Source organism: Apostichopus japonicus, chromosome 8 (assembly GCF_037975245.1).
Source record: "Apostichopus japonicus isolate 1M-3 chromosome 8, ASM3797524v1, whole genome shotgun sequence".
NCBI lineage: Eukaryota > Metazoa > Echinodermata > Holothuroidea > Aspidochirotida > Stichopodidae > Apostichopus > Apostichopus japonicus.
In genome coordinates this window covers 3951865-3966605 of record NC_092568.1, presented here as the reverse complement: position 1 = coordinate 3966605, position 14741 = coordinate 3951865, and the positions used below count along the sequence as shown (strand labels likewise).

General features: G+C 35.2%; 1 non-coding gene across 1 annotated transcript; it reads left to right on the top strand.

The window, feature by feature from the left end:
- Window positions 1-13517: 13517 nt before the first annotated feature.
- On the top strand, window positions 13518-13625 carry Trnaf-gaa (transfer RNA phenylalanine (anticodon GAA)). The gene has a single exon. It is a non-coding gene; the product is annotated as a tRNA-Phe (tRNA).
- The last annotated feature ends 1116 nt before the right edge of the window (window positions 13626-14741 follow it).

Below are 14741 nucleotides of genomic sequence, written 5' to 3'. Positions count from 1 at the left end.
ATTGCTTATTATTTAATGGCATCTATCTTTTCCTATCTGCCGAAATAGCTCAGTTGGGAGAGCGTTATACTGAATTCTAAAGGTCCCTGGTTCAAATCATATCCGGAGAACTCAAACGAGTTCTGAACTTTCCCGGGTTTCGGCAAGTACATTTTCTTTCTTCTTCTTTTTGACTTAAATTGAGCTGTACTTGATTGTTTTGAATTTATTAGTAAAGAGGACGCACTTTAATCAATTCTTGGTGTGAAGAGAAGTCACTTCAGACTTAAATTTATACATCATCAAAATAATTGCTTATTATTTAATGGCATCTATCTTTTCCTATCTGCCGAAATAGCTCAGTTGGGAGAGCGTTAGACTGAAGATCTAAAGGTCCCTGGTTCAAATCATATCCGGAGAACTGAAACGAGTTCTGAACTTTCCCGGGTTTCGGCAAGTACATTTTCTTTATTTTAATTGAGCCTACTTTGATTGTTTTGAATTTATTAAGAAGACGACGCACTTTTAATCACTACTAAGTATTAAGAGAAGTCACTTCAGACTTAAATTTATACTTTATCAAAATAATTGCTTATTATTTAATTGCATCTATCCTTTCCTAGCTGCCGAAATAGCTCAGTTGGGAGAGCGTTAGACTGAAGATCTAAAGGTCCCTGCTTCAAATCACTTCCGGAGAACTCAAACGAGTTCTGAACTTTCCCGGGTTTCGGCAAGTACATTTTCTTTCTTCTTCTTTTTGACTTAAATTGAGCTGTACTTGATTGTTTTGAATTTATTAGTAAAGAGGACGCACTTTTAATCCTTTCTTGGTATGAAGAGAAGTCACTTCAGACTTAAATTTATACATCATTTAACTAATTGCTTATTATTTAATGGCATCTATCTTTTCCTAACTGCCGAAATAGCTCAGTTGGGAGAGCGTTAGACTGAAGATCTAAAGGTCCCTGGTTCAAATCATATCCGGAGAACTCAAACGAGTTCTGAACTTTCCCGGGTTTCGGCAAGTACATTTTCTTTCTTTTAATTTAAACTGAGCCTACTTTGATTGTTTTGAATTTATTACGAAGACGACGCACTTTTAATTACTACTTTTAAGAGAGGTCACTTCAGACTTAAATTTATACATTATAAAGATGATTGCTTATTATTTAATTGCATCTATCCTTTCCTAGCTGCCGAAATAGCTCAGTTGGGAGAGCGTTAGACTGAAGATCTAAAGGTCCCTGGTTCAAATCACTTCCGGAGAACTCAAACGAGTTCTGAACTTTCCCGGGTTTCGGCAAGTACATTTTCTTTCTCCTTCTTTTTGACTTAAATTGAGCTGTACTTGATTGTTTTGAATTTATTAGTAAAGATGACGCACTTTTAATCCCTTCTTGGTATGAAGAGAAGTCACTTCAGACTTAAATTTATACATCATCAAAATAATTGCTTATTATTTAATGGCATCTATCTTTTCCTATCTGCCGAAATAGCTCAGTTGGGAGAGCGTTAGACTGAAGATCTAAAGGTCCCTGGCTCAAATCATATCCGGAGAACTCAAACGAGTTCTGAACTTTCCCGGGTTTCGGCAAGTACATTTTCTTTCTTCTTCTTTTTGACTTAAATTGAGATGTACTTGATTGTTTTGAATTTATTAGTAAAGAGGACGCACTTTTAATCCCTTCTTGGTATGAAGAGAAGTCACTTCAGACTTAAATTTATACATCATCAAAATAATTGCTTATTATTTAATTGCATCTTTCTTTTCCTAACTGCCGAAATAGCTCAGTTGGGAGAGCGTTAGACTGAAGATCTAAAGGTCCCTGGTTCAAATCACTTCCGGAGAACTCAAACGAGTTCTGAACATTCCCGGGTTTCGGCAAGTACATTTTCTTTCTTTTAATTTTAATTGAGCCTACTTTGATTGTTTTGAATTTATTAAGAAGACGAGGCACTTTTAATCACTACTAAGTATTAAGAGAATTCACTTCAGACTTAAATTTATATATTATCAAAATAATTGTTTATTATTTAATTGCATCTATCTTTTCCTAACTGCCGAAATAGCTCAGTTGGGAGAGCGTTAGACTGAAGAACTAAAGGTCCCTGCTTCAAATCACTTCCGGAGAACTCAAACGAGTTCTGAACTTTCCCGGGTTTCGGCAAGTACATTTTCTTTCTTCTTCTTTTTGACTTAAATTGAGCTGTACTTGATTGTTTTGAATTTATTAGTAAAGAGGACGCACTTTTAATCCCTTCTTGGTATGAAGAGAAGTCACTTCAGACTTAAATTTATACATCATCAAAATAATTGTTTATTATTTAATTGCATCTATCTTTTCCGAACTGCCGAAATAGCTCAGTTGGGAGAGCGTTAGACTGAAGATCTAAAGGTCCCTGGTTCAAATCATATCCGGAGAACTCAAACGAGTTCTGAACTTTCCCGGGTTTCGGCAAGTACATTTTCTTTCTTCTTCTTTTTGACTTAAATTGAGCTGTACTTGATTGTTTTGAATTTATTAGAAAAAAAGGCCGCACTTTAATCAATTCTTGGTGTGAAGAGAAGTCACTTCAGACTTAAATTTATACATCATCAAAATAATTGCTTATTATTTAATGGCATCTATCTTTTCCTATCTGCCGAAATAGCTCAGTTGGGAGAGCGTTAGACTGAAGATCTAAAGGTCCCTGGTTCAAATCATATCCGGAGAACTCAAACGAGTTCTGAACTTTCCCGGGTTTCGGCAAGTACATTTTCTTTATTTTAATTGAGCCTACTTTGATTGTTTTGAATTTATTAAGAAGACGACGCACTTTTAATCACTACTAAGTATTAAGAGAAGTCACTTCAGACTTAAATTTATACTTTATCAAAATAATTGCTTATTATTTAATTGCATCTATCCTTTCCTAGCTGCCGAAATAGCTCAGTTGGGAGAGCGTTAGACTGAAGATCTAAAGGTCCCTGCTTCAAATCACTTCCGGAGAACTCAAACGAGTTCTGAACTTTCCCGGGTTTCGGCAAGTACATTTTCTTTCTTCTTCTTTTTGACTTAAATTGAGCTGTACTTGATTGTTTTGAATTTATTAGTAAAGAGGACGCACTTTTAATCCTTTCTTGGTATGAAGAGAAGTCACTTCAGACTTAAATTTATACATCATTTAACTAATTGCTTATTATTTAATGGCATCTATCTTTTCCTAACTGCCGAAATAGCTCAGTTGGGAGAGCGTTAGACTGAAGATCTAAAGGTCCCTGGTTCAAATCATATCCGGAGAACTCAAACGAGTTCTGAACTTTCCCGGGTTTCGGCAAGTACATTTTCTTTCTTTTAATTTAAACTGAGCCTACTTTGATTGTTTTGAATTTATTACGAAGACGACGCACTTTTAATTACTACTTTTAAGAGAGGTCACTTCAGACTTAAATTTATACATTATAAAGATGATTGCTTATTATTTAATTGCATCTATCCTTTCCTAGCTGCCGAAATAGCTCAGTTGGGAGAGCGTTAGACTGAAGATCTAAAGGTCCCTGGTTCAAATCACTTCCGGAGAACTCAAACGAGTTCTGAACTTTCCCGGGTTTCGGCAAGTACATTTTCTTTCTCCTTCTTTTTGACTTAAATTGAGCTGTACTTGATTGTTTTGAATTTATTAGTAAAGATGACGCACTTTTAATCCCTTCTTGGTATGAAGAGAAGTCACTTCAGACTTAAATTTATACATCATCAAAATAATTGCTTATTATTTAATGGCATCTATCTTTTCCTATCTGCCGAAATAGCTCAGTTGGGAGAGCGTTAGACTGAAGATCTAAAGGTCCCTGGCTCAAATCATATCCGGAGAACTCAAACGAGTTCTGAACTTTCCCGGGTTTCGGCAAGTACATTTTCTTTCTTCTTCTTTTTGACTTAAATTGAGATGTACTTGATTGTTTTGAATTTATTAGTAAAGAGGACGCACTTTTAATCCCTTCTTGGTATGAAGAGAAGTCACTTCAGACTTAAATTTATACATCATCAAAATAATTGCTTATTATTTAATTGCATCTTTCTTTTCCTAACTGCCGAAATAGCTCAGTTGGGAGAGCGTTAGACTGAAGATCTAAAGGTCCCTGGTTCAAATCACTTCCGGAGAACTCAAACGAGTTCTGAACATTCCCGGGTTTCGGCAAGTACATTTTCTTTCTTTTAATTTTAATTGAGCCTACTTTGATTGTTTTGAATTTATTAAGAAGACGAGGCACTTTTAATCACTACTAAGTATTAAGAGAATTCACTTCAGACTTAAATTTATATATTATCAAAATAATTGTTTATTATTTAATTGCATCTATCTTTTCCTAACTGCCGAAATAGCTCAGTTGGGAGAGCGTTAGACTGAAGAACTAAAGGTCCCTGCTTCAAATCACTTCCGGAGAACTCAAACGAGTTCTGAACTTTCCCGGGTTTCGGCAAGTACATTTTCTTTCTTCTTCTTTTTGACTTAAATTGAGCTGTACTTGATTGTTTTGAATTTATTAGTAAAGAGGACGCACTTTTAATCCCTTCTTGGTATGAAGAGAAGTCACTTCAGACTTAAATTTATACATCATCAAAATAATTGTTTATTATTTAATTGCATCTATCTTTTCCGAACTGCCGAAATAGCTCAGTTGGGAGAGCGTTAGACTGAAGATCTAAAGGTCCCTGGTTCAAATCATATCCGGAGAACTCAAACGAGTTCTGAACTTTCCCGGGTTTCGGCAAGTACATTTTCTTTCTTCTTCTTTTTGACTTAAATTGAGCTGTACTTGATTGTTTTGAATTTATTAGAAAAAAAGGCCGCACTTTAATCAATTCTTGGTGTGAAGAGAAGTCACTTCAGACTTAAATTTATACATCATCAAAATAATTGCTTATTATTTAATGGCATCTATCTTTTCCTATCTGCCGAAATAGCTCAGTTGGGAGAGCGTTAGACTGAAGATCTAAAGGTCCCTGGTTCAAATCATATCCGGAGAACTCAAACGAGTTCTGAACTTTCCCGGGTTTCGGCAAGTACATTTTCTTTCTTTTAATTTTAATTGAGCCTACTTTGATGGTTTTGAATTTATTAAGAAGACGACGCACTTAATCACTACTAAGTATTAAGAGAAGTCACTTCAGACTTAAATTTATACTTTATCAAAATAATTGCTTATTATTTAATTGCATCTATCCTTTCCTAGCTGCCGAAATAGCTCAGTTGGGAGAGCGTTAGACTGAAGATCTAAAGGTCCCTGGTTCAAATCACTTCCGGAGAACTCAAACGAGTTCTGAACTTTCCCGGGTTTCGGCAAGTACATTTTCTTTCTTCTTCTTTTTGACTTAAATTGAGCTGTACTTGATTGTTTTGAATTTATTAGTAAAGAGGACGCACTTTTAATCCTTTCTTGGTATGAAGAGAAGTCACTTCAGACTTAAATTTATACATCATTTAACTAATTGCTTATTATTTAATGGCATCTATCTTTTCCTAACTGCCGAAATAGCTCAGTTGGGAGAGCGTTAGACTGAAGATCTCAAGGTCCCTGGTTCAAATCACTTCCGGAGAACTCAAACGAGTTCTGAACTTTCCCGGGTTTCGGCAAGTACATTTTCTTTCTTTTAATTTAAACTGAGCCTACTTTGATTGTTTTGAATTTATTACGAAGACGACGCACTTTTAATTACTACTTTTAAGAGAGGTCACTTCAGACTTAAATTTATACATTATAAAGATGATTGCTTATTAGTTAATTGCATCTATCCTTTCCTAGCTGCCGAAATAGCTCAGTTGGGAGAGCGTTAGACTGAAGATCTAAAGGTCCCTGGTTCAAATCCCTTCCGGAGAACTCAAACGAGTTCTGAACTTTCCCGGGTTTCGGCAAGTACATTTTCTTTCTCCTTCTTTTTGACTTAAATTGAGCTGTACTTGATTGTTTTGAATTTATTAGTAAAGATGACGCACTTTTAATCCCTTCTTGGTATGAAGAGAAGTCACTTCAGACTTAAATTTATACATCATCAAAATAATTGCTTATTATTTAATGGCATCTATCTTTTCCTATCTGCCGAAATAGCTCAGTTGGGAGAGCGTTAGACTGAAGATCTAAAGGTCCCTGGCTCAAATCATATCCGGAGAACTCAAACGAGTTCTGAACTTTCCCGGGTTTCGGCAAGTACATTTTCTTTCTTCTTCTTTTTGACTTAAATTGAGCTGTACTTGATTGTTTTGAATTTATTAGTAAAGAGGACGCACTTTTAATCCTTTCTTGGTATGAAGAGAAGTCACTTCAGACTTAAATTTATACATCATCAAAATAATTGCTTATTATTTAATTGCATCTATCTTTTCCTAACTGCCGAAATAGCTCAGTTGGGAGAGCGTTAGACTGAAGATCTAAAGGTCCCTGGTTCAAATCATATCCGGAGAACTCAAACGAGTTCTGAACTTTCCCGGGTTTCGGCAAGTACATTTTCTTTCTTTTAATTTTAATTGAGCCTACTTTGATGGTTTTGAATTCATTAAGAAGACGCATTTTTAATCACTACTAAGTATTAAGAGAAGTCACTTCAGACTTAAATTTATACATTATCAAAATAATTGCTTATTATTTAATTGCATCTATCTTTTCCGAACTGCCGAAATAGCTCAGTTGGGAGAGCGTTAGACTGAAGATCTAAAGGTCCCTGGTTCAAATCACTTCCGGAGAACTCAAACGAGTTCTGAACTTTCCCGGGTTTCGGCAAGTACATTTTCTTTCTTCTTCTTTTTGACTTAAATTGAGCTTTACTTGATTGTTTTGAATTTATTAGTAAAGAGGACGACGCACTTTTAATCCCTTCTTGGTATGAAGAGAAGTCACTTCAGACTTAAATTTATATATCATCAAAATAATTGTTTATTATTTAATGGCATCTATCTTTTCCTATCTGCCGAAATAGCTCAGTTGGGAGAGCGTTAGACTGAAGATCTAAAGGTCCCTGGTTCAAATCATATCCGGAGAACTCAAACGAGTTCTGAACTTTCCCGGGTTTCGGCAAGTACATTTTCTTTCTTTTAATTTTAATTGAGCTGTACTTGATTGTTTTGAATTTATTAAGAAGACGACGCACTTTTAATCCCTTCTTGGTATGAAGAGAAGTCACTTCAGACTTAAATTTATACACCATTAAAATAATTGCTTATTATTTAATGGCATCTATCTTTTCCTATCTGCCGAAATAGCTCAGTTGGGAGAGCGTTAGACTGAATTCTAAAGGTCCCTGGTTCAAATCATATCCGGAGAACTCAAACGAGTTCTGAACTTTCCCGGGTTTCGGCAAGTACATTTTCTTTCTTCTTCTTTTTGACTTAAATTGAGCTGTACTTGATTGTTTTGAATTTATTAGTAAAGAGGACGCACTTTAATCAATTCTTGGTGTGAAGAGAAGTCACTTCAGACTTAAATTTATACATCATCAAAATAATTGCTTATTATTTAATGGCATCTATCTTTTCCTATCTGCCGAAATAGCTCAGTTGGGAGAGCGTTAGACTGAAGATCTAAAGGTCCCTGGTTCAAATCATATCCGGAGAACTCAAACGAGTTCTGAACTTTCCCGGGTTTCGGCAAGTACATTTTCTTTCTTTTAATTTTAATTGAGCTGTACTTGATTGTTTTGAATTTATTAAGAAGACGACGCACTTTTAATCCCTTCTTGGTATGAAGAGAAGTCACTTCAGACTTAAATTTATACATCATCAAAACAATTGCTTATTATTTAATTGCATCTTTCTTTTCCTAACTGCCGAAATAGCTCAGTTGGGAGAGCGTTAGACTGAAGATCTAAAGGTCCCTGCTTCAAATCACTTCCGGAGAACTCAAACGAGTTCTGAACTTTCCCGGGTTTCGGCAAGTACATTTTCTTTCTTCTTCTTTTTGACTTAAATTGAGCTGTACTTGATTGTTTTGAATTTATTAGTAAAGAGGACGCACTTTTAATCCTTTCTTGGTATGAAGAGAAGTCACTTCAGACTTAAATTTATACATCATTTAACTAATTGCTTATTATTTAATGGCATCTATCTTTTCCTAACTGCCGAAATAGCTCAGTTGGGAGAGCGTTAGACTGAAGATCTAAAGGTCCCTGGTTCAAATCACTTCCGGAGAACTCAAACGAGTTCTGAACTTTCCCGGGTTTCGGCAAGTACATTTTCTTTCTTTTAATTTAAACTGAGCCTACTTTGATTGTTTTGAATTTATTACGAAGACGACGCACTTTTAATTACTACTTTTAAGAGAGGTCACTTCAGACTTAAATTTATACATTATAAAGATGATTGCTTATTATTTAATTGCATCTATCCTTTCCTAGCTGCCGAAATAGCTCAGTTGGGAGAGCGTTAGACTGAAGATCTAAAGGTCCCTGCTTCAAATCACTTCCGGAGAACTCAAACGAGTTCTGAACTTTCCCGGGTTTCGGCAAGTACATTTTCTTTCTCCTTCTTTTTGACTTAAATTGAGCTGTACTTGATTGTTTTTAATTTATTAGTAAAGATGACGCACTTTTAATCCCTTCTTGGTATGAAGAGAAGTCACTTCAGACTTAAATTTATATATCATCAAAATAATTGCTTATTATTTAATGGCATCTATCTTTTCCTATCTGCCGAAATAGCTCAGTTGGGAGAGCGTTAGACTGAAGATCTAAAGGTCCCTGGCTCAAATCATATCCGGAGAACTCAAACGAGTTCTGAACTTTCCCGGGTTTCGGCAAGTACATTTTCTTTCTTCTTCTTTTTGACTTAAATTGAGCTGTACTTGATTGTTTTGAATTTATTAGTAAAGAGGACGGACTTTTAATCCCTTTTTGGTATGAAGAGAAGTCACTTCAGACTTAAATTTATACATCATCAAAATAATTGTTTATTATTTAATCGCATCTATCTTTTCCTATCTGCCGAAATAGCTCAGTTGGGAGAGCGTTAGACTGAAGATCTAAAGGTCCCTGCTTCAAATCATATCCGGAGAACTCAAACGAGTTCTGAACTTTCCCGGGTTTCGGCAAGTACATTTTCTTTCTTTTAATTTTAATTGAGCCTACTTTGATTGTTTTGAATTTATTACGAAGACGACGCACTTGTAATCACTACTAAGTATTCAGAGAAGTCACTTCAGACTTAAATTTATATATTATCAAAATAATTGTTTATTATTTAATTGCATCTATCTTTTCCTATCTGCCGAAATAGCTCAGTTGGGAGAGCGTTAGACTGAAGATCTAAAGGTCCCTGGTTCAAATCATATCCGGAGAACTCAAACGAGTTCTGAACTTTCCCGGGTTTCGGCAAGTACATTTTCTTTCTACTTCTTTTTGACTTAACTTGAGCTGTACTTGAGTCTTTTGAATTTATTAGTAAAGAGGACGCACTTTTAATCCCTTTTTGGTATGAAGAGAAGTCACTTCAGACTTAAATTTATACATCATCAAAATAATTGTTTATTATTTAATCGCATCTGTCTTTTCCTATCTGCCGAAATAGCTCAGTTGGGAGAGCGTTAGACTGAAGATCTAAAGGTCCCTGCTTCAAATCATATCCGGAGAACTCAAACGAGTTCTGAACATTCCCGGGTTTCGGCAAGTACATTTTCTTTCTTTTAATTTTAATTGAGCCTACTTTGATTGTTTTGAATTTATTAAGAAGACGAGGCACTTTTAATCACTACTAAGTATTAAGAGAATTCACTTCAGACTTAAATTTATATATTATCAAAATAATAGTTTATTATTTAATTGCATCTATCTTTTCCTAACTGCCGAAATAGCTCAGTTGGGAGAGCGTTAGACTGAAGAACTAAAGGTCCCTGCTTCAAATCATATCCGGAGAACTCAAACGAGTTCTGAACTTTCCCAGGTTTCGGCAAGTACATTTTCTTTCTTCTTCTTTTTGACTTAAATTGAGCTGTACTTGATTGTTTTGAATTTATTAGTAAAGAGGACGCACTTTTAATCCCTTCTTGGTATGAAGAGAAGTCACTTCAGACTTAAATTTATACATCATCAAAATAATTGTTTATTATTTAATTGCATCTATCTTTTCCTATCTGCCGAAATAGCTCAGTTGGGAGAGCGTTAGACTGAAGATCTAAAGGTCCCTGGTTCAAATCACTTCCGGAGAACTGAAACGAGTTCTGAACTTTCCCGGGTTTCGGCAAGTACATTTTCTTTCTTTTAATTTTAATTGAGCCTACTTTGATGGTTTTGAATTTATTAAGAAGACGACGCACTTTTAATCACTACTAAGTATTAAGAGAAGTCACTTCAGACTTAAATTTATACATCATCAAAATAATTGCTTATTATTTAATTGCATCTATCCTTTCCTAGCTGCCGAAATAGCTCAGTTGGGAGAGCGTTAGACTGAAGATCTAAAGGTCCCTGGTTCAAATCACTTCCGGAGAACTCAAACGAGTTCTGAACTTTCCCGGGTTTCGGCAAGTACATTTTCTTTCTTCTTCTTTTTGACTTAAATTGAGCTGTACTTGATTGTTTTGAATTTATTAGTAAAGAGGACGCACTTTTAATCCCTTCTTGGTATGAAGAGAAGTCACTTCAGACTTAAATTTATACATGATTTAACTAATTGCTTATTATTTAATGGCATCTATCTTTTCCTAACTGCCGAAATAGCTCAGTTGGGAGAGCGTTAGACTGAAGATCTAAAGGTCCCTGGTTCAAATCACTTCCGGAGAACTCAAACGAGTTCTGAACTTTCCCGGGTTTCGGCAAGTACATTTTCTTTCTTTTAATTTTAATTGAGCCTACTTTGATTGTTTTGAATTTATTAAGAAGACGACGCACTTTTAATCACTACTAAGTATTAAGAGAAGTCACTTCAGACTTAAATTTATACTTTATCAAAATAATTGCTTATTATTTAATTGCATCTATCCTTTCCTAGCTGCCGAAATAGCTCAGTTGGGAGAGCGTTAGACTGAAGATCTAAAGGTCCCTGCTTCAAATCACTTCCGGAGAACTCAAACGAGTTCTGAACTTTCCCGGGTTTCGGCAAGTACATTTTCTTTCTACTTCTTTTTGACTTAAATTGAGCTGTACTTGATTGTTTTGAATTTATTAGTAAAGATGACGCACTTTTAATCCCTTCTTGGTATGAAGAGAAGTCACTTCAGACTTAAATTTATACATCATCAAAATAATTGCTTATTATTTAATGGCATCTATCTTTTCCTATCTGCCGAAATAGCTCAGTTGGGAGAGCGTTAGACTGAAGATCTAAAGGTCCCTGGCTCAAATCATATCCGGAGAACTCAAACGAGTTCTGAACTTTCCCGGGTTTCGGCAAGTACATTTTCTTTCTTCTTCTTTTTGACTTAAATTGAGCTGTACTTGATTGTTTTGAATTTATTAGTAAAGAGGACGCACTTTTAATCCCTTTTTGGTATGAAGAGAAGTCACTTCAGACTTAAATTTATACATCATCAAAATAATTGCTTATTATTTAATTGCATCTTTCTTTTCCTAACTGCCGAAATAGCTCAGTTGGGAGAGCGTTAGACTGAAGATCTCAAGGTCCCTGCTTCAAATCACTTCCGGAGAACTCAAACGAGTTCTGAACTTTCCCGGGTTTCGGCAAGTACATTTTCTTTCTTTTAAGTTAAATTGAGCCTACTTTGATTGTTTTGAATTTATTACGAAGACGACGCACTTGTAAACACTACTAAGTATTCAGAGAAGTCACTTCAGACTTAAATTTATATATTATCAAAATAATTGCTTATTATTTAATTGCATCTATCTTTTCCTATCTGCCGAAATAGCTCAGTTGGGAGAGCGTTAGACTGAAGATCTAAAGGTCCCTGGTTCAAATCATATCCGGAGAACTCAAACGAGTTCTGAACTTTCCCGGGTTTCGGCAAGTACATTTTCTTTCTTTTAATTTAAATTGAGCCTACTTTGATTGTTTTGAATTTATTAAGAAGACGACGCACTTTTAATCACTACTAAGTATTCAGAGAATTCACTTCAGACTTAAATTTATATATTATCAAAATAATTGTTTATTATTTAATTGCATCTATCTTTTCCTAACTGCCGAAATAGCTCAGTTGTGAGAGCGTTAGACTGAAGATCTAAAGGTCCCTGCTTCAAATCATTTAAGGAGAACTCAAACGAGTTCTGAACTTTCCCGGGTTTCGGAAAGTACATTTTCTTTCTCCTTCTTTGACTTAACTTGAGCTGTACTTGAGTCTTTTGAATTTATTAGTAAAGAGGACGCACTTTTAATCCCTTTTTGGTATGAAGAGAAGTCACTTCAGACTTAAATTTATACATCATCAAAATAATTGTTTATTATTTAATCGCATCTATCTTTTCCTATCTGCCGAAATAGCTCAGTTGGGAGAGCGTTAGACTGAAGATCTAAAGGTCCCTGGTTCAAATCATATCCGGAGAACTCAAACGAGTTCTGAACTTTCCCGGGTTTCGGCAAGTACATTTTCTTTCTTTTAATTTTAATTGAGCCTACTTTGATTGTTTTGAATTTATTACGAAGACGACGCACTTGTAATCACTACTAAGTATTCAGAGAAGTCACTTCAGACTTAAATTTATATATTATCAAAATAATTGTTTATTATTTAATTGCATCTATCTTTTCCTATCTGCCGAAATAGCTCAGTTGGGAGAGCGTTAGACTGAAGATCTAAAGGTCCCTGGTTCAAATCATATCCGGAGAACTCAAACGAGTTCTGAACTTTCCCGGGTTTCGGAAAGTACATTTTCTTTCTCCTTCTTTGACTTAACTTGAGCTGTACTTGAGTCTTTTGAATTTATTAGTAAAGAGGACGCACTTTTAATCCCTTTTTGGTATGAAGAGAAGTCACTTCAGACTTAAATTTATACATCATCAAAATAATTGTTTATTATTTAATCGCATCTATCTTTTCCTATCTGCCGAAATAGCTCAGTTGGGAGAGCGTTAGACTGAAGATCTAAAGGTCCCTGCTTCAAATCATATCCGGAGAACTCAAACGAGTTCTGAACTTTCCCGGGTTTCGGCAAGTACATTTTCTTTCTTTTAATTTTAATTGAGCCTACTTTGATTGTTTTGAATTTATTACGAAGACGACGCACTTGTAATCACAACTAAGTATTCAGAGAAGTCACTTCAGACTTAAATTTATATATTATCAAAATAATTGTTTATTATTTAATTGCATCTATCTTTTCCTATCTGCCGAAATAGCTCAGTTGTGAGAGCGTTAGACTGAAGATCTAAAGGTCCCTGGTTCAAATCATATCCGGAGAACTCAAACGAGTTCTGAACTTTCCCGGGTTTCGGCAAGTACATTTTCTTTCTACTTCTTTTTGACTTAACTTGAGCTGTACTTGAGTCTTTTGAATTTATTAGTAAAGAGGACGCACTTTTAATCCCTTTTTGGTATTAAGAGAAGTCACTTCAGACTTAAATTTATACTTTATCAAAATAATTGCTTATTATTTAATTGCATCTATCCTTTCCTAGCTGCCGAAATAGCTCAGTTGGGAGAGCGTTAGACTGAAGATCTAAAGGTCCCTGCTTCAAATCACTTCCGGAGAACTCAAACGAGTTCTGAACTTTCCCGGGTTTCGGCAAGTACATTTTCTTTCTTTTAATTTTAATTGAGCCTACTTTGATGGTTTTGAATTTATTAAGAAGACGACGCACTTTTAATCACTACTAAGTATTAAGAGAATTCACTTCAGACTTAAATTTATACATGATTTAACTAATTGCTTATTATTTAATGGCATCTATCTTTTCCTAACTGCCGAAATAGCTCAGTTGGGAGAGCGTTAGACTGAAGATCTAAAGGTCCCTGGTTCAAATCACTTCCGGAGAACTCAAACGAGTTCTGAACTTTCCCGGGTTTCGGAAAGTACATTTTCTTTCTTTTAATTTTAATTGAGCCTACTTTGATTGTTTTGAATTTATTAAGAAGACGACGCACTTTTAATCACTACTAAGTATTAAGAGAAGTCACTTCAGACTTAAATTTATACTTTATCAAAATAATTGCTTATTATTTAATGGCATCTATCCTTTCCTAGCTGCCGAAATAGCTCAGTTGGGAGAGCGTTAGACTGAAGATCTAAAGGTCCCTGCTTCAAATCACTTCCGGAGAACTCAAACGAGTTCTGAACTTTCCCGGGTTTCGGCAAGTACATTTTCTTTCTTCTTCTTTTTGACTTAAATTGAGCTGTACTTGATTGTTTTGAATTTATTAGTAAAGAGGACGCACTTTTAATCCCTTCTTGGTATGAAGAGAAGTCACTTCAGACTTAAATTTATACATGATTTAACTAATTGCTTATTATTTAATGGCATCTATCTTTTCCTAACTGCCGAAATAGCTCAGTTGGGAGAGCGTTAGACTGAAGATCTAAAGGTCCCTGGTTCAAATCATATCCGGAGAACTCAAACGAGTTCTGAACTTTCCCGGGTTTCGGCAAGTACATTTTCTTTCTTTTAATTTAAACTGAGCCTACTTTGATTGTTTTGAATTTATTACGAAGACGACGCACTTTTAATTACTACTTTTAAGAGAGGTCACTTCAGACTTAAATTTATACATTATAAAGATGATTGCTTATTATTTAATTGCATCTATCCTTTCCTAGCTGCCGAAATAGCTCAGTTGGGAGAGCGTTAGACTGAAGATCTAAAGGTCCCTGGTTCAAATCACTTCCGGAGAACTCAAACGAGTTCTG